Source organism: Sciurus vulgaris (assembly GCF_902686455.1).
Source record: "Sciurus vulgaris genome assembly, chromosome: 4".
Taxonomy (NCBI): domain Eukaryota; kingdom Metazoa; phylum Chordata; class Mammalia; order Rodentia; family Sciuridae; genus Sciurus; species Sciurus vulgaris.
In genome coordinates this window covers 74,293,984-74,320,805 of record NC_136464.1, presented here as the reverse complement: position 1 = coordinate 74,320,805, position 26,822 = coordinate 74,293,984, and the positions used below count along the sequence as shown (strand labels likewise).

General features: G+C 37.0%; 1 protein-coding gene and 1 pseudogene across 2 annotated transcripts in view; one reads left to right on the top strand and one right to left on the bottom strand.

Annotated features, from left to right (window-relative positions):
• LOC306659751 (tyrosine-protein phosphatase non-receptor type 21-like) overlaps positions 1–26,822 on the top strand; it is a 355,478-nt gene that overhangs the window by 72,191 nt on the left and 256,465 nt on the right.
• LOC306660486 (pre-mRNA-splicing regulator WTAP-like) lies at positions 22,083–25,082 on the bottom strand (annotated as a pseudogene). Its single transcript has one exon. The product of its transcript is annotated as a pre-mRNA-splicing regulator WTAP-like (transcript).

Here is a 26,822-nt window from a genome sequence, read left to right as displayed (position 1 = left end):
CATGGTGAGTTTTTACCATTTCCTTAGTTTCCCTGTCCAGACCGTTAGGTTTATTTAAACCATTGTGTCAGCGACTGCTGTCAAATAAGCTTGAGGAGTGCTCTCTACAAGAAGAATCTTATCTAAGAGATTCAGTAGTCCTATACACATACTCTCCTAATTTCCAGGAATCTCATATGAGGTTTACTGAACCTTTTTTACGTTTGCTATTCATTTATGAAAACCAGTTTTGATGGAAATGGATCCCAGAGGACAATATTGTCTAGAGGGTCAATTTGAAGTGAATTTTCTCATAGGGAAAATGATATGGAAGATTGGATCAACCTTAGCATCACAGCATTGAATGTTCATTAAAGATTAGCTTGGAAGCTGCCCTTAACTAAACCTTAGCCACTTCTTGTGAACATGATTTAATAGGTTTCTGGTCCAGTTCTGGTCTTCTTTCCATATTTGGGAAGGAGGTTCTGGCATAAAGGGAGATATTCTATCACTGATAACTCCATCTGTTAGAAATGCTCATGCATGGACAATCTAACAGAGGACAAGGGTCATTAGTCTTTCACAATAAAAAGTCCAGGGTGACAAAGACCAAGACCAACACAGTGGCTTGTTTAGAAACCCAAGATGTTTCCATCTTTTTTCCCTCCATTCTTATACTATGGGTCTTGTTCTCAAGCTTTTGGCAAGATGAACTCCTAGAACTTAACTGCTTTAGGCATAAAGAAAGAGAGAAGAAAAGCTGAGGATAATTTCTGAAAGATTTCCTGAAACTTCCATTCCATGATTTGAAATTGTATATATATGCTCTAAACTAGACCATAAGGCTACAAGCACACTTTTAGCTTATACAGGAGTATCAGGACTCTAATTTTAGTTACATGACATCCTGATATAAATGAACTGTATTAAGAAAAAAAAATGAAGAAAATATTTTGGGTAGGTATTGATTAGTATTTTCTAAAGGTGACCAAGAGATTTGTAGTTTGACCATTCTCTACCAGAGCCAGTCATGACAATCCAAAGGAAAGACTGGAAACTCCTTTTCATTCACTGGGAAAGAAATGTGCCTCCCTACTGAAGGGGAGAATTGTACAGAGTTAGGGAATGGCAGTGTCAGATAGGTGATGATGTTTGTCACTGGTCCAGGGATCCCAGAACCATACTCAGAACAAGGATTGGCCTGTTTGAATGACACAGTTACAATGGTCAGTATATTAGCTGGTGTTCTATTACTGTGGCATGATTCCTGAGATTATTAACTTAAAAAGAGGAAAGTTTTATATTGGCTTATTACAGTTTTGGAGGTTTTATTCTATGGTTGTTTGGCTCCATTGCTTTTGGGGCTATAGTGAAACAGGTAATCATGGGGGAAGGGTGTCAGAAAGGAAGTTGCCCACCTTGTGAAAGATGGCAAGCAGAGGGAGAAAGAGAAGGAATCAGGGTCTCAATATCCCTTTAAGGAAACTTTCTCAATGACCTAATTTCCATCCACTAAGCTCCAGTTTCAAAAAATTCCACCACCTTCCCACATTGCCATAATCTGGGAACCAAGCCTCTAACACGTGGGAATTTGAAGTACCTTTTAAGTCCAAATGACAGCAGTTAGTATAGTTGAAAGGGGTCATGAGGGAGTCCCAGGGCACAGGGACAGCAAAGTGAAAGGCAATGTGCATCTTTTACTTCCATTCCCACTAAAATGATTCTGGAGAGAAATGTGCTAACTCAGTAGTCAGAGATATGTGGAAACTTGGAGGGAACATTCTTAGGATATTTCATAATTAACTCATTAATGTGTTCAAGGATCCAGGATAACCCTTAAGATGTTCCAGGAATATTTTAAGAAGGAGATTCTGGAAAAACAATTGTCTTCCTGCTAGTTGAATGCATTTAAGCTTGATGTTTTAATATCTGAGCTATTATTTGAAATATGGAATATTTAGATCGTTAACAGATAAATCCTAGTGTATTCTTTTTCACAAGTGAATTTACTGATTTTTGAAATGTTGTGTTACTTTGTCTCACCTTACAGCACAAAATTCTCCTTTATATTGGCATTTTTCTTATGTAATGATACATGAAGGAAGTAAAGAGAACTTCTTTAGTATATTTCAAAAGAGGTAGCGTTAAGCACATTGCTATTAATATTGGCTAATATTCATTGAACGATTACCATATTCCATGTATTGAGGTAAGTACTTTGCATTTTTTTTTCATTTGATCCTTGGGACAAGTCTCAAATATGTATTATCACTAGCTTTGCTTATGGAGGAGAAACATAGGTTTTAGGGAACTAAGTTATTGATCATAATCACGAACCTGAAAAGATACAGACTTTGTATTTGAACCCAGGAATTCTAGTAGGAGGACTGTCAGACTTCTTCTGATTGCTAATACCTGTGTTCTACCTCCAGAAAGTGGTAGCACAAGGGTATTTCATTTTATCTCTTTGCAGTTCTGAATGCTACCAGTCATCATCAGGTTCTCCATAAGTCTAAGGTTTTGTTTTTTCCTCAACTAATCAGTAAAATTATTTAAAACTTTTATTAACTTGGTTAATACAACACTGAATCTGGTTCCTGTGTTTAAATTACCAGAATGATGAATCATAGATCCATTTTAATGACTAGATTAAAAATGTTTAACTGAAATTTAAAGTCAGTGTTTCAAATACAATAAATACACTGAAAGAGTTTGGTTTTCTTTCCTTTTGTCATGGACTTCCTTGCAATTAAATTATCAGAATTTTCTTTATCTTCTTCTTTTGAAAATATGTAAGAAGGGTTTTAAGTGTGAACCCAATATAACTTTGTTACTGTCAAGTCAGACTTGGGATTAGGAAAAAAAATTATGTATATATGAATACAGAAGGGGTTTCTCAAGAGAAACAGTGTGATACAAAAAAAAAATTCAGAGTTTTATTTCTGGGACCAGATATGTTTCTTTTTCCTGAAATTCCTATTGTTCCCTAGGCTTGTCACATATACACACAGTTTTGAGATAGAAATATACCATGCATGTGATACATGAGAAACAGTGAGCACATTGGGTGAGTGGGTAGATACTGGGTGTTAGGATTTAGATATTAGGTGTTCCCCAAAAGCTCATGTGTGAGATAATGCAAGAAAGTTCAGGGATGAAATGATTGGGTTCTGAGAGCCTTAACTTAATCAGTGCATTAATCCCCTGATAAGGGTTAACTGGGTGGGAACTGAAATAAGGTAAGGTGTAGCTGGGGAAGGTGGGTATGTCTTTGGAGTATATATTTTGTCCTTGTTGAGTGGAGCTCTCTGTTTCCTGGTGCCATCTCCCTAGCTGCTTTCCTCTGCCACACTCTTCTGTCATGTTCTGCCTCACCTCAGCCCCACAGAAATGGAGTCGGCCAGCATGGATTAAGACCTCTGAAACCACAAGCCCCCAAATAAACTTTTCCTCCTCTACATTGTTCTTGTCAGGTCTTTTTGGTCATGGCTGTGAGAAAGCTGACTAAGACACTGGGGGAGGAGGAGTGCCTTGGTTTGACAACAACTCATCCTTTAATAGTTGTGATTCTTTCAGTGAATCTTTTAAACTTGTCATATTGTAAGTTGAGACATCTGTAAAATAGGGATAAAATTAATAATAAAGTGGTCGTTGCAAAAGTTAAATGATTTGTTTGATGCAGAACATTTGGGGGATTGACAGGCACAAAATTATGATGCCATTATTACATCTAGAAAACTCAAATGCTGTCTTCCCAATTAAGGTTAAGCTTTCTGTCCTCTAGGGACTTCCTGAGGTGATGTCTTAAATCAGGAGGAAATGTGATTTCCTGCTTTTATTGATTATAGTTCTTTTATATTCTTATGTTTCTCTTGCCCATTGAATTTCTTGGCTGAAATAGTAGTTTTGAAATCTTGCATTTTGGTATGAGTGTTCTATGTTGGATTCTGGTTTTAAAAAATTAACAGTTCTAAAGGTACTATGCCAAGGGGATGTTAGCATTCTGAATCCAATACTCAGGTATGGTCCACCTAAACTAAATCTTAATCTTGGAGGAATTCTTTAGGTTGATATTTTTGAAATAACAAAATGATTTAGACTAGGCAAATCCACACTTAACTATGTTAGTATTAAACAGAGAATATGGTTACAAGTAATGAAAATCCATACAACCTAAGCATAAGGAAAAAATAGGTGGCATTGTTTGTTGTATTGTATCATATTGTAGAACCAAAATTTGGCAGGCATGCAACTGATCTTGATCAGAGACTACAAGTAGGACACAGGCTGCTTTCAGGAATTCAAGGTACTCTCTTTCATATTCTCCAGTTTATCTTCTCTTTATACAACTACATCTGATTCATTCTACTTCCTCAGCAGACAGACTTTTCTGAATCTGAACTCCCATGACAGAGGATGGATGAACACCAGGGGTTCTTAAGTTTACATTCTGCACAAATAGGGTACCTATAATTTTCTTGCCTTAATACCAAATTCCCAGAGGAAGCACTGTGATTGGCATGGCTTGGTCAGGAACCCAGTTAATTGGGTCAGGGACAGAATCACAATGCTAAAAATAAAAATAATAAATAATAATGTTAATAATAAGGTGTTTTGTGTTTAGCAAATAATACAGAAGTGATTTATAATAAGTATGAAATAAATCATAAAAATTTACCATGAGGTTCTGATACAAGCATCCAATCCAAGTATCATTTCATGATGAAAAGGTGGGGGAAAAAAATCTCATCTTAAAGGAGCTAGAACAAATTCTAAATCTGTTTGAATTTTCTTCTGATGCTATCCTGGCTCCGTTTATCTTCTGTTCACCTTTCCTCTTAAAATTTTATACTGTTTTTCTGTCTTTCTTTTTTTAATCAGAGAGCACTCACCCTGCAATTTGCAAAAAAAAAAAAAAAAAAAAAAAATCATATTTTTTTGTATATGTGCTTGTTCAAATTTATTTTATCTTATTATTATTTTTTTATTGTAAACAAATGGGATACATGTTGTTTCTCTGTTTGTACATGGCGTAAAGGCATACCATTTGTGTAATCATAAATTTACATAGAGTAATGTTGTTTGATTCATTCTGTTATTTTTTTCCCTTCCCCCCACCCCTCCCACCCCTCTTTACCCTCTATACAGTACTTCCTTCCTCCATACTTGCCCCCCTCCCTAACCCTAACTCTAACCCTAACACTAACCCTTCCCTCCGCCCCATTATGTGTCATCCTCCACTTATTAGCGATATCATTCGTCCTTGGCTTTTTGAGATTGGCTTATCTCACTTAGCATGATGTTCTCCAATTTCATCCATTTGCCTGCAAATGCCATAATTTTATCATTCTTTATGGCTGAGTAATATTCCATTGTATATATATATACCACAGTTTCTTTATCCACTCATCAATTGAAGGGCATCTAGGTTGGTTCCACAGTCTGGCTATTGTGAATTGAGCAGCTATGAACATTGATGTGGCTGTATCTCTGTAGTGTGCTGATTTTAAGTCCTATGGGTATAGGCCAAGGAGTGGGATAGCTGGGTCAAATGGAGGGTCCATTCCAAGTTTTCTAAGGAACCTCCACACTGCTTTCCAGAGTGGCTGCACTAATTTGCAGCCCCACCAGCAATGTATGAGTGTACCTTTCTCCCCACATCCTCGCCAACACCTGTTGTTGCTCGTATTCTTGATAATCGCCATTCTAATTGGGGTGAGATGGAATCATAGGGTGGTTTTGATTTGCATTTCTCTTATTACTAGAGATGTTGAGCATTTTTCCATATGTTTGTTGATTGCTTGTAGATCTTCTTCTGTGAAGTGTCTATTCATTTCCTTAGCCCATTTGTCGACTGGATTATTTGAATTCTTGGTGTAGAGTTTTTTGAGTTCTTTATAGATTCTGGAGATTAGTGCTCTATCTGAAGTATGATTGGCAAAGATATTCTCCCACTCAGTAGGCTCTTTCTTCGCATTGCTGATAGTTTCCTTTGCTGAGAGAAAGCTTTTTAGTTTGAAGATATCCCAGTGGTTGATTCTAGCTTTTATTTCTTGTGCTATGGGAGTCCTCTTAAGGAAGTCTGATCCTAGACCAACAAGGTGAAGACTTGGACCTACTTTTTCTTCTATAAGATGCAGGGTCTCTGGTCTGATTCCGAGGTCCTTAATCCATTTTGAGTTTAGTTTCGTGCATGGTGAGAGATATGGGTTTAGTTTCATTCTGTTGCATATGGATTTCCAATTCTCCCAGCACCATTTGTTGAAGAGGCTATCTTTTCTCCATTGCATATTTTTGGCACCTTTGTCTAGTATGAGAAAATTGTATTTATTTCGGTTTGTGTCCGTGTCCTCTATTCTGTACCATTGATCTATCTTTCTATTTTGATACAAATACCATGCCGTTTTTGTTACTATTGCTTTGTAGTAGAGTTGAAGATCTGATATTGCAATACCCCCTGTTTCACTCTTCCTGCTAAGGATTGCTTTAGCTATTCTGGGTTTCTTATTCTTCCAGATGAATTTCATAATTGCTTGCTCTATTTCTGTAAGGTACGTCATTGGGATTTTAATTGGAATTGCATTGAATTTGTATAGCATTTTAGGTAGTATGGCCATTTTGACAATATTAATTCTTCCTATCCAAGAACATGGAAGATCTTTCCATCTTCTAAGGTGTTCTTTAATTTCTTTCATTAGTGTTGTATAGTTCTCATTGTAGAGGTCTTTCACCTCTTTTGTGAGATTGATTCCCAAGTATTTTATTTTTTTCGAGGCTATTGTGAATGGGGTAGTTTTCCTAATTTCTCTTTCTGAAGATTCATCACTTATGTATAAAAATGCGTTGGATTTATGGGCATTGATCTTGTAACCTGCTACTTTACTGAATTCACTTATGAGTTCTAAGAGTTTTCTGGTGGAATTTCCAGGTTCCTCTAAATATATAATCATGTCATCAGCGAACAGGGATAGGTTGAGTTCTTCTTTTCCAATTTGTATCACTTTAATTTCTTTGGTTTGTCTAATTGCTCTGGCCAGAGTCTCAAGAACGATGTTGAATAGAAGTGGTGAAAGAGGGCATCCCTGCCTTGTTCCAGTTTTTAGGGGGAATGCTTTCAGTTTTTCACCATTTAGAATGATATTAGCCATGGGCTTAGCATAAATGGCCTTTACAATGTTAAGGAATGTTCCCACTATCCCTATTTTTTCTAGTGTTTTGAGCATGAAGGGGTGCTGTATTTTATCAAATGCTTTTTCTCCATCTATTGAAATAATCATGTGATTCTTGACTTTAAGTCTATTAATATGGTGAATTACGTTTATTGATTTCCTGATGTTGAACCAACCTTGCATCCCTGGGATGAAACCCACTTGATCATGGTGCACTATCTTTTTAATATGTTTTTGTATGCGATTTGCTAAAATTTTGTTGAGAATTTTTGCGTCGATGTTCATTAAGGATATTGGTCTGAAATTTTCTTTCCTTGATGAGTCTGTCTGGTTTAGGTATCAGTGTGATATTGGCTTCATAGAAAGAGTTTGGGAGGGTTCCCTCCTCCTCTATTTTATGAAATACTTTGAGAAGTATTGGAATGAGCTCTTCTTTAAGGGTTTTGTAGAACTCGGCTGAGAACCCATCTGGTCCCGGACTTTTCTTCGTTGGTAGGCTTTTGATGACTTCTTCTATGTAAATTGTTTATGTCCTCCTCGTTCAGTTTAGGCAATTCATATGTCTCTAGAAACCTGTTGATGTCTTCGAAATTTTCTATTTTGTTGGAGTATAGATTTTCAAAATAGCTTCTAATTATGTTTTGTATTTCAATCCTGTCTGTTGTGATATTTCCTTATACATTCCGAATTTTAGTGATTTGTGTTTTCTCTCATCTTCTCTTTGTTAGTGTGGCTAAAGGTTTATCAATTTTGTTTATTTTTTCGAAGAACCAACTATTTATTTTGTCAATTTTTTGTATTGTTTCTTTTGTTTCAATTTCATTGATTTCAGCTCTGAGTTTAACTATTTCCTGTCTTCTACTACTTTTGGTGCTGTTCTGTTCTTCTTTTTCTAGGGCTTTGAGCTGTAGTGTTAGGTCCTTTATTTGTTGAGTTTTACTTCTTTTATTAAATGCGCTCCATGAAATAAATTTCCCTCTAAGTACTGCTTTCATAGTGTCCCAGAGATTTTGATATGATGTTTCTTTGTTCTCATTTACCTCTAAAAATTTTTTAATTTCCTTCCTAATATCTTCTGTTATCCATTCATCATATAATAGCATGTTGTTTAATCTCCAGATGTTGGAATAGTTTCTGTGTTTTACTCTTTCATTTATTTCTAACTTCAATCCATTATGATCTGATAGAATACATGCTAGTGTCTCTATCTTCTTGTATTTGCTAACATTAGCTTTGTGGCATACTATATGGTCTATTTTAGAGAAGGATCCATGTGCTGCTGAGAAGAAAGTGTATTCGCTCTTGGTTGGATGGTATATTCTATAAATGTCTGTTAAGTCTAAATTATTGATTGTGTTATTGAGATCTATGGTTTCTTTGTTCAATTTTTGTCTGGAAGATCTGTCCAGTGGTGAGAGAGGCCTGTTAAAATCACCTAGTATTATTGTGTTATGGTCTATTTGGTTTCTGAAATTGAGAAGGATTTGTTTGACATACATGGATGAGCCACTGTTTGGGGCATAGATATTTATGATTGTTATATCTTGCTGATTTATGCTTCCCTTAAGCAGCATGAAATGTCCTTTTTATCCCTTCTGACTAACTTTGGCTTGAAGTCCACATTATCTGAAATGAGGATGGAAACTCCAGCTTTATTGCTGAGTCCATGTGCATGGTATGTTTTTCCCCATCCTTTCACCTTTAGTCTATGAGTATCTTTTTCTATGAGGTGAGTCTCTTGCAGGCAACATATTGTTGGATCTTTCTTTTTAATCCAGTCTGCCAGTCTATGTCTTTTGATTGATGAATTCAGGCCATTAACATTCAGGGTTATTATAGAGAAATGATTTGGTTTCCCGGTCATTTGGTTCATTTTTTAAATTTTGTTTATTTATTTGTTTGACACAACTTGTTTCCTCCTTTATTTGACAATTCCTTTAGAATAATTCCTCCCTTTGCTGATTTGCTTCTTTGTTTTTCATCTCTTCCTCATGGAATATTTTGCTAAGAATGTTCTGTAATGCTAGATTTCTTTTTGTAAATTCTTTTAGCTTTCGTTTATCATGGAAGGATTTTATTTCATCGTCAAATTTGAAGATAAGTTTTGCTGGGTATAAGATTCTTGGTTGGCATCCATTTTCTTTCAGGGCTTGAAAAATGTTGTTCCAGGCCCTTCTAGCTTTTAGGGTCTGGATTGAAAAATCTGCTGATATCCATATTGGTTTCCCCCTGAATGTAATTTGGTTCTTTTCTCTCACAGCCTTTAAAATTCTGTCTTTATTTTGTATGTTAGGTATTTTCATTATAATGTGCCTTGGTGTGGGTCTCTTGTCATTTTGTGTATTTGGAGTACTATAAGCCTCTTGAACTTGATTTTCCATTTCATTCTTCAGATTTGGGAAATTTTCTGATATTATTTCATTGAATAAATTGTTCATTCCTTTGGCTTGTTTCTCTAGGCCTTCCTCAATCTCAATAATTCTTAAATTTGGCCTTTTCATGATATCCCATAGTTCTTGTAGATTCTGTTCATGATTTCTTACCATCTTCTCTGTTTGTTCAACTTTGTGTTCAAGGTTAAATATTTTGTCTTCAATGTCTGAGGTTCTGTCTTCCAGGTGTTCTATACTATTGGATATGCTTTCTATGGAGTTCTTAATTTGGTTTATTGTTTCCTTCATGTCAAGGATTTCTGTTTGGTTTTTTTTCAATATCTCTAACTCTTTATTGAAATGCTCTTTTGCTTACTGTATTTGCTCTTTTAACTGTCGATTGGTGCGATCATTCAATGCTTGCATTTGCTCTTTCATCTCATCGTTTGCTTCTCTGATCATTTTAATTATGTACATTCTGAACTCCTTTTCTGTCATTTCTTCTGCCATGCTGTCATTGGGTTTTATTGATGTAACATCTAGATTTGTTTGCAGCATTTTCTTTCCTTGTTTTCTCATATTGTTCAGGTATCAGTGGACCGCTGAGATATTGCAGATTTCCTCTATTGACTTACAATGTCCCTGAAGATTTCTCTATATATCCCCCCTTAGCCTTCAGTAGGCTGAAGTCTTGGAGGAAGTTGATAATGCGGTGCTCCACAAGGAAGCTGCCTCTCTAGAAGTGGTGTCCTTCAGGTGGGGTATATTCCCTGCTAGTGGGCAGAGATGCCTCCACTTGTTGACCAATGGTCATCCAAAGGGGAACTAGGCTGGGGGCTGAGGCAAGGCCTGTTTGGGCCTGTGTCTCTGGTTTTACTGTCCTTGTGGGGCAACCTCACCTGGCAGGGAAGACTTACCCGGTGGGGAGGTCTCGCAGGTCAGTTCCCTCCTAGAGGTTTCCCTCAATTTACAGCTACCGCCTGGGCTGGGCTGCCTTCCACTGCAAAGTTCCCAGGGGCCCGGCCCTACCTCCTGGGCCTGGGAGCCTCACCCTTCGCAGATGAATCTCCTTAGGCTGCCCCTTCTCAGAGAATCTGCCCGCAGGCCTGGAACCTTCGCTCTGCCCTAAGCCTGTCTCTGTGCGGCTCTTCCACCCAGAAGCCTCCTAGATCCTGGGACCCTGCTCTGCACCTAATCGCCTGGCTATGCGGCCCCTCCTCTGAGCAGCCACCTGTGGCCCCGAACAATCGCTCTGAGTCCCAGAGACCCGCCACAGGCCTCTTCCTCCAGACAGCCGCCCAGTATTCTGGTGCGGTCACTAGGAGTCCAAGAAACTCACTTCGTGCCTCCTCCTCCCACCAACCACCCGTAGCCTGGGGCAATCAATCACTCCGAGTCGAAGTGACCCTCCCCGTTCCTCCTCCTTCTCCAGATAACTCCCCGGGTGTTCAGGAGCGGTCGCTCTGAGTGTCTCTGAATCCACGTGTCCCGCTGCACGGGTCCTCTGGGCAACCGCCCGGAGCTCTGGTGCGGCCACTCAAGACCAAGCGACCCACCACGCTTCTCCTCCAGGTAGCTCCCCTGTGTTCAGGAGCTGTCACTTTAAGTCCAAACAACTCACCACTCGCCTTCTCCTCTGAGCAGCCGCCTGGAGCGCTAATGCAGTCACTGCGAGTCCAAACGACCCGCCGCGCTCCTCCTCCTCCTACTCCTCCGGGCAGGCCCCGGGGTTCAGAAGTGGTCTGAGTTCAAACAGCTCGCCACGCAGCCCCTTCTCTGGCAACCGCCTGTAGCTCTGGTGTAGTCACCCCGAATCCAAGCGGCTGCGCTCCTCTTCCTCCTCCTCGTCCTCAGGGCAGGCCCCGGTGTTCAGAAGCAGTCTTTCTGAGTCCAAACAGCTCGCCATGCGGCTTCTCCTCTGGAAACCTCCTGTAGCTCTGGTGCAGTCATTCCGAATCCAAGTGGCCACGTTCCTCCTCCTCCTCCTCAGGGCAGGCCCCGGTGTCCTGAGTCCACACAGCTCTCCTTGCCACTCCTCCCCTGGGCAGCCGCCGGAGCCCCAGTGGTTGCTCCGAGTCCCAGCACTGTGCCGAGCGGCCTCCTTTATGGCGCTCCCAGTTGTCCGAGTTCACTGCTCCAGCGGGGGGAGGGGCATCTTGCTGGCAGCTCTACTTCACAAAGTTCCCTGCGTTCCGGGACCACTGTCCCATCCAGGATGCCTTCCCAATGGATGAGAGTCACCCGGCTGCTTTGAGTTGGTCCCAAGTGTCTCAATATCTCCTCTTTTGAATCCTGAGTCCTGGAGCAACATGAAATGCAGCCACCCTCTAGGCCGCCATCTTGAAACCTCAAGACCCTGTTTCATTTCAGAGATTTCAATTCTTCAATGCTTGGCTTTGTTGCTTTGGGCCTGTGGTGGCATAGCCATCAGGGTGAGAGAGGAGCTGCCCAGCTCATGGGGGCCAGGAAGCCAAGAAGCTCAAATTTATTTTAAATACAATGTCTTTATTAATGGTAACACTATGAAAGTTTTGCTCCAATACCATTGACAAAATGCCCACTGCTAGTTACTTATCCATAGTATTTACAGCATCAATATTTCCTTGATCTCAATTTAAATTCATGATTCAGTTTATTTTTCTATTCATATGACCTTTCCTTTTTTGCCCACATCTTGACTCTTGACGTTCTTTGGCAACTCTTGCTGGATTTGACCTATGGTTCTCTGATAGGGCAAATATCTGAAATTATTTTGGTATGAATAATAACTGCTTTTGATGCCATTATTACTCAGGAAATAGGCAAGAAGGAGATGTCATATGGAAACTAGGTACCGAAAGACCTTAGAAAAGGGATTATCTGCACAGGTAGAAGATACTCAGGGATGGTGCAGCAACTGATGCCGAAGAGACTGTAATATTGTAGGTGGGTGCAAACATGTAATAGTGAATCCCACTATTAGTTACAATTATAATGTACCTATAAAAATAAAATGAAATTTAAAAATAAAAAAAAAAAAAAAAAAGCAGAGAGACATAATCACCTTGGGATGCAAACTGGAAATTTTACCAATCGGCCAAAAGCTTCTTTTGCTCAATTTGAATAGAAATCACAGAGAGGCCAGTGCAGTGCCTTTAATGTTAGCAGCTCTGGGCTTTGAATGCCAGCAGCTTTCAATTCTTGGTGTTAGCAGGGACCCTGAGTAGGAGCTGATGGCAACTTTCCACTGCTCCCAACCATTCTCTGGTTAGCAGGTCTCAGTGCAGCCGACCTGGCTGCTGGCTGCCTTCAGTACCAGGAGCCTTTAGTGTTACCAGGTCTTAGGGGAACTAGCTTGGATTAGATTGTATTACTTGAGTCAGAAATCATGAATAGGCAAGAGAAAGACCATTTGAAGAGGCTGTGTTAGGTCTTACGCTGCAGTATAAATGGAAGCAGTACACAGAATGATGTGATAGGTTAAGAGGAAGGCTGCTTACAGGGACCAAAGAGCACTACATGCCATGCCCTGGTTAACTGTAGACTTTCTGTTTAGTCATGTGTAGGCTAGGGGCGTCATGTGTAGGCTAGGGGCTCCTTTATGACTGAAGTAAGGATATCTGAAGTGGTTGCAAAGGGATGAAGTAATCCAAAGAGGCTGCAGGGCAGAGTCATAAAGCAACAAGTCTCCTGAAATAGGTGTATGATGTCAATGTGGCTGGCCACAAGGCATCTGGGGCAGCCATGACTATCAGAGATGAAAGAAACATAAAAAGTATCTCTTGGAAAGTGTTGGTTCCTTCTCTTCTATCCAGAAAAAGAAGGAAAGAGTGAACAGAATCTGGATGGAAAAGCAAACAAACAAAAAAGAATCTCTATGAAGAGGGCCACCCAAGCCCAGTGACCTGGTAGGAAGAAGTCATGGGTTTGAGGAGAATTTTATTCCCATCCTACATTATGGGGTTCCCAGATAGTGCTGCTATTGAACCAAATGGAACCCAGAAGGAGGCAGTTCATACAGGTGAGCTTTAGGGGGTGTAAAATAAAGAGAGATAACCAGGATCTGAAGGAACAAATAAAATATATCTGCCCCAAGGTCCAAACTTAATGCCAATAGCTTTCTTCTTTCTAGTCACTCTTTCCCCACACAACATATAAATTGACAGAAAAACAAGTTATGTCATGAGCAACATTCATAGGCAGATATTAGCTTCACATGATAAATTACATATACAATGCCCATTAATTATTACATGATTATATTGAATTTGGGTATCTGAATCTTCACATTTGATGTAAAAACAACCAACTGAAACATTTCTACATACATGATCTGGAATGATCCTTTAACTTTAGGATGTACACAGTTGTAAAACATGAATACTGAACCTATATTGTGTGACTTTATTTATTTTTTTTGGTAGTTTTGGGGAGTGAACTCAGGGTTCTCCATCACTGAGCTCCATTCCTAGCACTTTTTATTTTGTGTTTAAATTTTGAGACAGGATCTCACTGAGTTGTCCAGGTTGGTCTTGAACTTGAAATTCTCCTATCTCAGTTACTGAAAACCGCTGCTTGCCACCGGGCTGCTTCAAGTGGCTCCACTTACGGAAAACCGTGGCTTCTTTGCCTGGCTGCTCCAAGAGGCTTGGCGCCGCTTCTCACGCTTACCCCCCAACCAGCAGGTCGAAAGACACGTACACTCCAGAGGTTCATGAAGCAGCTTCCTGTTTATTCAAATAACACCCTCAATATATAAGCAGTCTCATGCATAAGCAATTGTAACCAGATATGTCCATCCAATCCTGTTAAAGGTCAAGCGATCACTCACTGGAGCATACATGTAAAGTATATCTGTCCATGCGCTAGGCAGCTTATCTGATTATCATACAGCCAATTGTAAATGTGTTCTGCTCTGCGGTTCTCCAAGCATAATCAGAACACCGTTTGCTCTCTGCCAGTCGCCATCTTTAGATGCACGTAGGGTAACCCTGGGCCCCAGGTTTCTGCCTGCCACACTCAGTCTCTAAAGTCCTTGGTGTTGCAGGTATGCACCACCATGCCAGGCTATTTTGTGCTTGTTGACAGGCACAAACACTTTAATTCTGTGTGTCTAAACCAAGGACTCTGATTTGTGCTCTCTATGCTCCTGAACTAACTTTGCTCAATCAACATTCTTTGCTGAGGCAATAGAAGGGCCATTGATAATTCTCTTGTTTTTCCTTGGTGGGAAGATTCAGTTTCCTTTTGCAGTTTAAGCTAAAAGCATACCTATAGCATGAAGGATCATGATCCTGTATTTGTAGTGCAGAAGGGCAGGGACATTGCTATTTAATTAATTCAAGCTCATAGTGTTTCTATGTAACACTATTAAACATCTACCTCCTCTCTCCACATTAGCCTATTAAAGAGCTCTGGGGAGGCTGTATTTAATCCCTATTATGCCTAACACTGTTGGTGATATGCAAGGATTTCAAGAGAGCATGTCCCCTCTAAATTCAGTTTGACAAGTAGATAGATTTTCAAGAGTGTCTTGGTGTTTATTGCTTTAGTTTACAGTTGCATCATGACCTCCTGTTATAGACATGTGGCCATTTCAGGAGTCATTTCAGGGGCACCAGTTGGGGGTAAATGTCTAGGAAATTCTAGAATTTAGGAATAGTATATTTTCTCCTACTGTCTTCCTTTACTTTGTTATTAATGGGTGGTTGCTGAGTTTCTATTGTTAGGAAAATTCATGCTGTATGCTGGTCTTGTTCTCTCTAGAAGAAAGCACATTCTTCATCATAAGACTGTGGTTCAGTTTTTCATGGGTTGCTGGCTACATAAATTATTTCAGGTCATTTCCCATGACAGGCACATTTAGTGAATTGTTCACATGCAAAGGAAAGGCATGACCTGCAATATTTTTTATGAAAATATAAAATAAAACAGAAATTCAAAAGATACAAAGATTTCCCATATGCCATATAGTCCCCACAAGCCTGGTGGTCCCCAATATTAATATCATCCACATGAATACTACACTTGTTACTTGATGAAGCTATAGTGGATCTTTTATGGGAAAATGGTACAAAAATGGCTAAATAATAAGAAAATTAGAATTTTTGTAATGTGCTTAAAATAACACACTCTTTCCCAAAGAAGAGATGGAGATCTTAATAGCAAACAATATGAAGCAAACTAGTATTTTCAATTGACTCCTTTTACTTAGTAATATACATTCAAGGGTCTTTCATGTCTTCTAATGGTTTCATAAGCTCATTTTCTTTTAGCACTGAGTACCTTTCCATTGTATGAATGTACTAGTTTATATCTTCACCTTTTGAAGGATATCTTGATTGCTTCCAAGGTTGGACAGTTATTAATGAAGCCATTATAAATGTCCCTGTGAAGGTTTCTGTGTGGACATGTTTTCGACTCTTTTGAGTAAATAGCAAGTAGTGTGATTTCTAGAGCATATGGTGATTATGTCTAGTTACATAAGAAACTGCTAAACTAGCTTCCAAAGTAATTGTAACATTTTGCATGCCCACTTCTATGAACTAGATTCCTGTTGCTCCATATCCTTATACTGGCTATGCAGGGTCAGTATGCAAAATTCTGGCCATTTCAATGGGTATGTAGTGGAATCCCATTGTTGTTTCAATTTGCATTTCTTGATATAAAATGCAAATTTGTACATATGCTTCAGAGTTTTTCTTTTCAAAGTGTTCAAAACAAACATTATAAATCTATGCACTTCCCTTTAAGAAATTAAAAGTCTAAGAGTCTTAGTATGTCACAGATTTTACATGGCATCTTATGAATTTTCAATTACTATATTTTCCAATTTCTCATGTGAGTTCTTTTAGATATGTGTTATTCAACAGGCTGTGGGAGTATCTAGACATACAAGGGAGTGTCTAGATAGCTTATTGATGCTTAAATTTATACACTTGTGATCAGACATATTCTTTCATTTCAAATCTTAATAATAATTGATATGTTTTATAGCTGAATATTTAGTTTACTTTGGTGAATATTTGTAAACCCTTGAAAGAAATAGCCATTTTACAGTTAGAGGGATAGCTTGCTACTTCTTCCTTTAATTCTGTCAATTTTTGCTTGGTTTATTCTGAAGTTCTAGTGAATACACATTTAGTCTCACCATATGTTCCTGGTGGATTCATCATTCTACTATTATGCAGTATCACTTTTTAGGTAAATATCTTTATCTTTTAGTCTATTTTGTCTTAAATTGATGTAGTTAAATCAATTTTCTTCTATCTAATATTTATAGCGCATTTATTTTTTCTGTCTTAGTCTTTTCAAATATCAATGTTTAAATTCAAACTGTTCTAATTATAAAACACATTTTCATTCCAGTTTCATACTCTTAGACTTCTAAGTGGGATTTTTTTTCATTCACATTCAGTATAATTATTGCTATATTGAGTTTAGATCTCCAAACTTGGTATTATTATACATTTACCCTGGTTATTCTTTGTTCTACTTTTCCCTTTGTCTATCTTTTTCTGGAGTTAATTGAATATTATTAATAAATTTTCACTTCATTATATTTTAGTTATATCTTTGTGATTTTAGTAGTTGCTTCTATTTTTAGTAGTTGCTTCTATCTTCATGTTAAACCATCTAATATCCAATATTATTAAATGATTGGATAAACATTTTAGAACCTTAAAGTAGAATCCTTTTATTTCCTTTCTTTACCTTATTCTTTCTTATAGAACCAGGGTTCTATCTGATATTATTTATCTTAATGCTGAGCTTGTTATTTAGTATTTCTTTAATAAAAATGAACTAAGATGAATTTTCTCACCTTTGGTCATTCTGAATATTTCTTTATTTTAGTTTAATTTTTGAATGATATACTCAATAGAAATAAAATTTGACAATGACATTTTCTTTCTGCTAGCACTTTTTGAAAATTTAATTCTATTGTCTTCTTGCCTTTGTTATTTCTTCATTATCTTAGATAAGAAAAGCATTGTTCCTATTATTCTGTCCTTATATATGGTATTCTATTTTCCTATTCTCTTTCTTTTTATTTATTTATGTTTCGTATCACAGATTGAACCCAGGGGTGCTTAACTACCGGGCCACATTCCCAGCTCTTTTTATTTTTTATTTTGAGACAGGATTTTGATAAGTTGCAAAGGGCCTCTCTAAATTGCAGAGGTTGACCTTGAATTTGTGCTTCTCCTCTGTCAGAGTCCCAAACCACTGGGATTACAGGTGTGCACCACCATGCCCAGCTCCTGTCAGTACTTTTGATATCTGTATTTTATCTTTGAGTTGATGTTTTCACTATGACACTCATAAGAGTTGCTTTTACTTGCTCTGAAAGAGTTTTTTTGAAATTCTTGAATTTGAGGGTTAATGTCATTTATGAAATTTTTAAGTAGATGGGAAATATCTCTTCAAATATTTCTGCTGAACTCTATTATTCAAGTATTTTGATTAAAATATGTTAGATTCTTTGAATTTGTACTGAGAAGATCAAACCTATATTTGATATTAATGAAAATATAGGTGACAATGGAGACTAAAATTATATCTGCCCCAGAAAGAAATACAAATCTTTTATAAGTCAGACGGAAAGACTAGGGGGAAATCTGTAATTTGCAAGCTCCTTTTGAAGTTTTGATTTAATCTGTTTTAACACTGGCTGGAGTGTTTTAGTGCAAGCTCAGATCATTGTGATACACAAGCTTTAGGTCCTAAGCACGGCTGTGATTCCAGAGATCTGCTTGGGTTCACAGAAACACTGCCAGTTTTTGGAACTGCGGGGTGTCTCTCTATGCATTGTAGCTCAGCTGCCAGGTTTTTCATTTGCTGGGATGCTCTCTTCGCTTTGCCATCTGTTGCCAAATTTCAAACCCTGGATAATCTTTAGCATTATCGCCACTCCCTCTGCATTGAGCACGTAATGGCCTTTTAGTTTGTAAACCCCTGAATGCCTATGGGTTTGTCTTGGCTCACTTCCCCTGACTTGTTTTTGTAGCTAAAAGTCAGAAGTTTTCAGGGAGTTTCCGTCTTGCCTCCTTTCTGTTTAGGATGTCTCATAGTTGAAGGTGCAGAATACCTTTAACGAATGTTCTTCAACTTTCCTGTCCTGCATCCTCTCACTGCTGAAGGACACCTGCTCATGGTGGAGACTCCATCATTTCTCAGGAGACGTCTTCTCAGTTCTCCATTTCTGACTCCACTTTACAAAACAGATTAATTGACATATAATATACATATGTTAAAATGCACATATTTAAAACGCATTTGTTAAGCTTTGATGTATACACAGGGTACATGCTATTAAGATCAAGATAATAAACACATCTATCATTTCAGTAATTTCCTTGTGCCTCTTGGCATTTCCTACCTCATGCCCAACTGTGTCCAGACAACTACTGATCCATGCTAACAATTGGCCTTGAATTGACTTTTGTATCTGGCATGAGATATGGATTAAAGTTTATGTATTTATATAAGAATATGGAATGTACAGTATGTTCAAAAGACAATCCTTTCTCTCTTTGATCGTCTTGGTACCTATATCCATAGACTATATCTGTGAGAATCTATTATCTGACTCTGTATTCCACTTTATTTACTTTTCTATCTTTATACACATGTCATACTAACTTTATTATTGTAGATTATAATCAGTCTTGAAATGTCAGTAGTTTTAACTCTTCTGACTTTTATTTTTGTTTCTTCCCAGAGCTGTTTGGGCTAATTCAGTTTCTTTACATTACTGTGCGAATATTAGAATTAGGTTCTGAACTTCTGGATAAAACAAAGCAAACCCAAACAAACTACTGGAATGTGAGTGGGATTTCATTGTAGCTATCTTGTAATATGTGTAATATTGACTTCCATACAATTTTGAGTATTATAATTCATGACTAATACTACAGTATTCTTTCTTAAAGTCTTTAAGAATATTCCATAATTTTCAGAGTATAAGTCTTACATAGTTATTTGAATTAACTTTATACATTTATTTATTTGTCACCCTAGTATAAATGGTAATATTTTCCACATTTTATTTTCCTTTTTATTTTTATTTTATTTGTTTTTTGTCTGTTATAGGTACCTATAATTGATTTACATTTATTTCTTATATCCTCCAACATTGCTTAATTTAACACTTATTTCTTAAGATTTTTTGTAGTTTTCTAAACATGATTATTCTGCATGCTAATACATTTAGTTTTTGGTCCTTTATTTCTAATCTCAATGACTTCATTGCTTTTTCCTGGCTTATTGCTTTGGTTAAAACCTTTTGTCATACTGAATAGAAGTGGTAAGAGTAGGCATTTTGCCATGTTGACTATAAGAGAAAGACTTTATAGTCATTCATCATTAAAATATTAACCATAAATTTTTTTTAACTTTTTGTATTAGGTCATGGAAATTCTCTTTATTCACAGTTTACTCAAAGCTACTATTGAATTTTGTCCATCTACTGAATTAACCATATGATTCATCTTTTTTAGACTGTTGTTATTATAAAATACTGTATTTTTTCAAATGGTGAAACCCTGCTTTGTAATTAGTATATTTGCACTGGGGTTTCATTTCTCAGTATTTTATTGAGAGATTTTACAGGTATTTGTGAAATTTATGATCTACAGTTTTATTCTTTCATTGTATTTCACTAGTTTCTATATTGAGATAATTACATCACATAAAATAATTGCATGAGTAGGGGAATATTATTCCATGTCAGTATTCTGGACTTCGTTACATAGAATTGATGTAGGCTTCTCTTTAAATCGTTGGTAGAATTTGTCAATGAGGGCATTTGTTCTGAATTTATCATAGTTTAAAGATTTTCACTTACAAATTCTCTTTACAAGTTGTCTACTTCTCTGGATATGTTTTAAGATTTTTCCTCATTTCAAGATTTGTTTTCATGTGTACGAAGTTTCATTATTGTGTGTCTTGTGGTTTTTTTTGTATTTCTTAGTCTGGGAGTTCACTGATCTGCTTGTATATATGAGTTTACAGTTTCCATCAAATTGGAAAAAAATAGCTTATTATTACTGAACAGATAAATGAAAGAATGCTAAGATGTCCTTTAAGATTCAGCTGCATAGTGTACACATATCCTAAATAATTCCTGGAATTGTGAATTTAGGTTATGTGACACAGTTGACTTTAAGGTAAGTATGTTATCCAGGTAGACTTGGCCCAATCACATGAACCCTTTAAAAGCAGATAGTCTTCTTCATCTGGTAAGAGTAGAGAGTCAGAGAGATTAGAAGAGTGGAAAGATTCCACATGAAGGGGTTCTCTGTTGTTGATATGAAGGGGACTGTGGCTCAAGGACCTGAGAGAAGCCTTGAGGATCTGAGAGTGTTACTGGTTGACAACATAAAAGTGGGCGTTTTGGTTCTCAAAATACAAGAAACTAAATTCTACCATTAACAAAAATGAACTTAGAAGTGAATAATAAACTCCAGATGACACCTTGATTGCAGCTTGAGCAAAGAACCCAGGCACACCATGGAGGATTTATGACCTACAGAATTTTGAGAAATACAATGCTGGGTTGTGTGTGTGTGTGTGTTTTTTTTTTTTAACTTTTAAAAGCTGTGGCAATTTGTTATAGTAATAGGAAACTGTACAGGCAGTATGTAATGAATGTCATATACAACTCTATCACTGCACAGTGGAGAAAGACTAATTTTGACTAGAACTAAGCAGAGAAAGTTTTATTGTGTATATGAAAATGAATAGAGTTTTTGAGATTTTGCAGGGGATTAGGAAATATGGAAAGTAAAATTTTGGAAAATGGACAGTATCGTAACAAAATCAGAAAAATGAATTTTTTTAGAGGAGATTGTTCACAGAAGTTAAAAGTAAGCAAGACTTAGAATTAAGTTTCTCAAAGTGTAGTCTAGGACTGGTAATGCTAGAATTGTTTAAAGTCTTCGCTAACACATGCATTTTGGAGATCTTCACCATATCAATTTAATGAGAATCTGAATCTGGAGTTTTATATTCTTATACTTACTAAAATTTGCTTTAAACTAAAAGCCTAAATTAACAGTGAGAAATTTGGAAAGATTTTTGTTGTTGGTGGTGGTGTTTATACTTGTTTTTTGCTTGTGATATGTTTTCTTTTTCTTTTGTTCTTTTTTTTCAAATATAAGAATTGTAATCAAGGAGTATTTTAAAAGTTTATTCTGGATATTGTAATTGAGATGATTGGAGAAAGAGGATAGGTAAAAAATATAGTCTTCTCTAATAGTAAATTTATAATAATGTATATAGATCAAATGCCTCTTAACACCCCTACATTACAAAAAATATATAAGCAGATATTAGTGACTAATATGTTATGTTTGCCAATGTGCTGAGAATGAGAAATGAAGGAAAAATAATTTTAGAATTGTTCCATTTTGGTATAGTTTGGATCAGACTTCAGTAGGATTTGGATTTGGGATTTGAAAAATATGAGTTATGACAGTCTAGAAAGCAAATCAGTTTTTGTTTTGTTATAGAAGTACCAAACAAATTGGCTGGATTTTATTTTAATTTACTTAGTCTTTTTTTTTTTTTTTTTTTTTTATTGATGGAGCATTATTTGTTTCAGATTAATGATGTATTTATAGTACCCGACGAACTTTAGCTGATAGCCTAATTTTACAGAAAAAAAAATTCATTAAAATAAACTATGCTTATTTAATAAAATGGAAATACTATGTAACCATTAGAATATTGTAATCTCTATGTTCTAAAAAATGCCCAAGAGATAAAAAAGGGATCTACAAGTCATTTGTATGTATGATATGATCACATCTGTTTAAAATCAATACACATAAAATGACTGTGTATGCATACAAATTATCTTGATGATATCCAAGAAATTTGACAGGGGCTCCTGCTCCTGGAGAGCAGAACATGGAGGAAAGAGGTCACATCCAGGAGTGACACTCACTTTTCATTCCCACCTTTTTCCAAGTGTTTCAATTTTACATACAAGCATGTATTATCTTGTTAATTAAAAGTTTAACAATAACATGAATAAAAGCCCACAGACTCAAAGTGACTGTTACCTAAGTGGCAAAGAAAGATGCTGATTAAATTTAAGTACATGTTATTTGATAAATTTTATGAACTACATTTTGACCTATTATAAATATACTTAGGCCATGTCTACTGTGATCTTAAAAGGCACAAAATAAATACAAAAGAATTAATGTGGGCACAATAAGCTAATTTCAAACAGATTCGGTTACTTACCCTCCAACCCTCACAAACAATTTTTAGAAGCAAATTTCTTGCTTAACACAAATCACCTCAACCCACCCTCTGCCCCACAAATTCCCTAAAGCATAAACATAGAAGATACTTACAATTGATTTGAATGATTAAGAGAGAACTTAAGTCAACCTTGTTAAAACTGCACTTAAACGCTGGGACAAGCTGGAACATTTATCTTCCACTCATCTCAGACTCCATTATCACCAAGCGAAAATTCAAATTGGTGACTTACACAATGTTCTGACGAAAAAAATTCACCTCCAGGATTGGATGGAAGCATGAAGAAAATAATGCCTCATTTATCTAAATGATCAAATGAATTTGCTAGAAATGGTCACTATACCTTTTTTCAATTCACAAAATGTCTCAGTTAGGCCAGCCCATAGTTCCAACACATTATGTCCCCAATCTTCTGGCAGACACCCTGTGAGATTGTCCCACATTAATTTCTACTACAATATCCTGGGACAAAGTGTCAAAAAGCAACAAGTATCAAGTCTCCTTGTCTTTTATGATACCAGATGGAATAAAGTAGGTCTTTTAAAAATGAGATATACTTTTCCTTCACTTTGAAGAGCACAGCAATAATTTTCCAAAATGAATCTGCTCTCCACAGCCCCCCAAAATTAAAATGTTAAGAATACAACAAAATCATAGTATTCCTTGAACTTAAAAAAACAAAACCCAAAAACAAAAAAAAAAACAAAAAAAAACAACAAAAAAAAAACAACTATTCCAAGGCACATTTAATTTAATATCAAGAGTGTAATACAAAATGCCCAAATACAATGAAGGAACACATCCCCCATTAACACCAACAACAATGCTCTTTTGACATGTGCCTGTTGAATGGGATGGGGTTTCATAAAGTTCACTACTGGAAAAAAATAATGCAGTGAGTCTCATCACAGCCAATATCCTTATACAATCTAGTTGTGAAATGAATGTTTATAATGCTTCAAACAGTTTAAACCTGAAGTTGGATACCACACCTTCATGTTTGTACAGTCCTCAGTTAAGATTGTCTAGTTTTTGCAACCAAAGAACAAACCATTGATGAAAACCGCATTGATTTAAGGCTCCGTCATGTGATATAGAGCCCTAAGCTAAATGGTTAGATATATGCACTACTTGTACGGACATCTGTTATTTGATTTTCTTGTGACTAATAAAGTTGGTTCTCAGCAAAAAACCCTTTAAAGGCAAAATCACCTCATTTGAGTTTTGACCCAGAAGTTCAACAACAATCACGAAGTCCACAGTCTTATTGGCAAAACTGATACACAGTGTCTCTAAGTCATTATGCTCAAGGTTAAGAGCGATGCATATTCCGTTTTTACATTTTACTGGAATTTTACATGTTCAATTCATGATTTTAAATCTCTAGGTTTTCAATCCTCCAAACTGTCTGAAGACACAGTGTGCCACAGACTTAAGACTTCTGTTTCTCCCTCTATTTTCTTCAAACAGAAACATTTCTCAAGGGTCTACATGTTCTAGAAGGGGAATTTTTCGGAGATGGCCTCTTCTTCGGAATAGTCCGACGACATCAGGCCTCAGAAGCAAGGGGAAGGGGAAGAGAAAAAAGCTGAAACACAAGGTTCATCGGGTAAGTTTTACATTAACCATTACAAGCTGCACGGTATAAGAATGTGGCTTTTTTTTTTTTTTTTTTTTGCTCAAAAAGTCTGAGTCTTGGTGTGGAAACGAGTACTTGGCTGTCCCACCACAGCTGTCTTGTAGTGGGACTGTCAGGGAAGTCTTGACGGGGGAGTATGATTTGTTTACCTATCAGGCGTAAACTTCCAGGCACTCAGTTCATTTTGGGCTTGTTCCAGTTTGTCTTTAGTCTGTTCCAGTTCGCCTTTCATTTTTAGGAAAAACAAGTTGATCGCTGGGTCTACCATTGTTGATCTCAGTTGGGCGACACTCGGCTGCTGGACTTGCTTGAGGTACTGAATTTGAGTAGTACACTTTTGCATCTCTTGTTCCTTGGTCGCTAGTCGCATTACAAGGATGTTTTCCCTGCGTGCAGACTCCTGCTGCTGTTGCTTTAGTTTTTCTTCAGACACCCTTAAGCCTGTTACATCATTTGCTTAGAATTAACTCATCTCGTGCCATAACTTTAAAGTCTGTTTCACTGAGTCGAACCTTTTTTGGAAGAGGTTCTTCGTTGGTCATCTTGAATCCTCTCCAGGCCGCGGCCGCGCGGGCGCCGCCAGCCACAAGGGACCGAGGCCGCGCCGCCGCCGGCCCCGCCGCGCTCCTCCCGCCGCAGCCCCGGCGCTCCCTTTTATTTGCGGGTCTCGCTGCCCTAATTTACTTAGTCTTAATTGGGAAGGATAAATCTTGAAATGATAATTCTATATTTTCATTTTGTATTTGTGCGTGTATTTACAAGTCTCCAAATTATTATTCAACCAGTATTTTCTTAGTGTTAACATCGAAGTTGGAACTCACATGATACATGTTGGTTACCTGAGAAAAACACTGACTATGCCTGGAATTATACATGGCATTAATGATCATTTTTAAGACTAATTATTTGAAAGATATCTCAACTTTCTGTCAAGAATTAATCAGTATTGTCTTACATTATTGGAGTTCTAATGGTAAAGTTTGTCAGTTGTTTTCTTTAGTTAGGTAACTGGAAAATTAAATGCGGAAATTGAGAGTAAAATTGAAGGTGTTCATCTGATATATATATATATATACACACACACACACACACACACACACACACATATATATATACACACACACACACACACACACACACACACACACACACACATATATATGAGTTCAGATACATGTTGTTATATAAATTCACTGAAATTTTGGTCTAATAGAATTATTCTTTAATGTAAAATTTTAAATAGTTCCCCTATAACTTTAAGAAGAAACTCTAGGAATCTGATCTACACAGAGTTGTTCTTGCTTCCAAATAAGATGCTAATCACAGAGGTTTATGCCAGATTTATAATTTCTTTATAAAAGGAAAAAAGAAAAGAAAAAATAAAAAGAAAAGCTTTCACATGGTAGGTTATTAGAGACATCAGCTGGAGGTTCTAAAAGTCCACCACCCTGGTGTTAGATATTCACTCTTTGTTCTTATAAGGTTAATGTTCGTGTCAGCAATGGAGGGAGTGTAGAAAAGCCTGCTACTCTAAAATGCACATGCAGATTGTTTCAGAGAAAAATTTGCAGTGGCATTGAATTGGTCCCCTAATTAAGTTACCATATTACTGTGCTTTTACAATCTGCTCTAATCCTAATATCCTCTATGAAGCGCTGCATAGCTGCTTATGGTAGAAATTGACAAGAGAGAGTAAGTCCATTGATAAACTTTGACCCTAACATTTGCACATGCGTGCACATGTGTGTGCTCACATGCACACACACCTATACCCACATTCACACACTGGCTTATTTTATTTAACATTGAGGGTATTCTATCAACCATGATTTTACAAATTTCTAGTTTGCCTGGTTATTTCTATAATATATTGTTTACTTTTATTCTTCAACATCCTATTATTCTCCTCCTTTTTGATCCTTTTTTCACCTCTACAAAACCGTCCTCATGATTTGTTAAATTTTCTCCCTAGTCTTGGCTACCATTATTCTTTACTTGGGCTACTCCAGTACCTTTCAACATATCCTGTTTTGCTTGCTTTCTCTCAGTTTTCCATACCATATAATATTATCTTGAAAACAAAATTCAGAGCCTGTCATTCTACTTCTGAGTTTTTTACTAGATTCCTATTATTCTAAAGATAAAGAACAAGGTTATTGTATTTCCTTATAAGGAATTTGTGAATCTCTTTTGAGTGTTGTTCTTGCATGTTCTACCAAATCCATCCTTGTGTCCATTCTGTCAAGATTAGCATTGTTTGTTGGGAGCCCTATCCTTCCTCCTGCCCCATGGTCTGTGTACCTTTTGTGACCTAGAATCCTGCAGTTTTCTTTCTGGCATTGTCCCACTCCCATCTGCACACACACACTCACAGACCCACACACATTGCTAGTTCAACATTATTTGCGC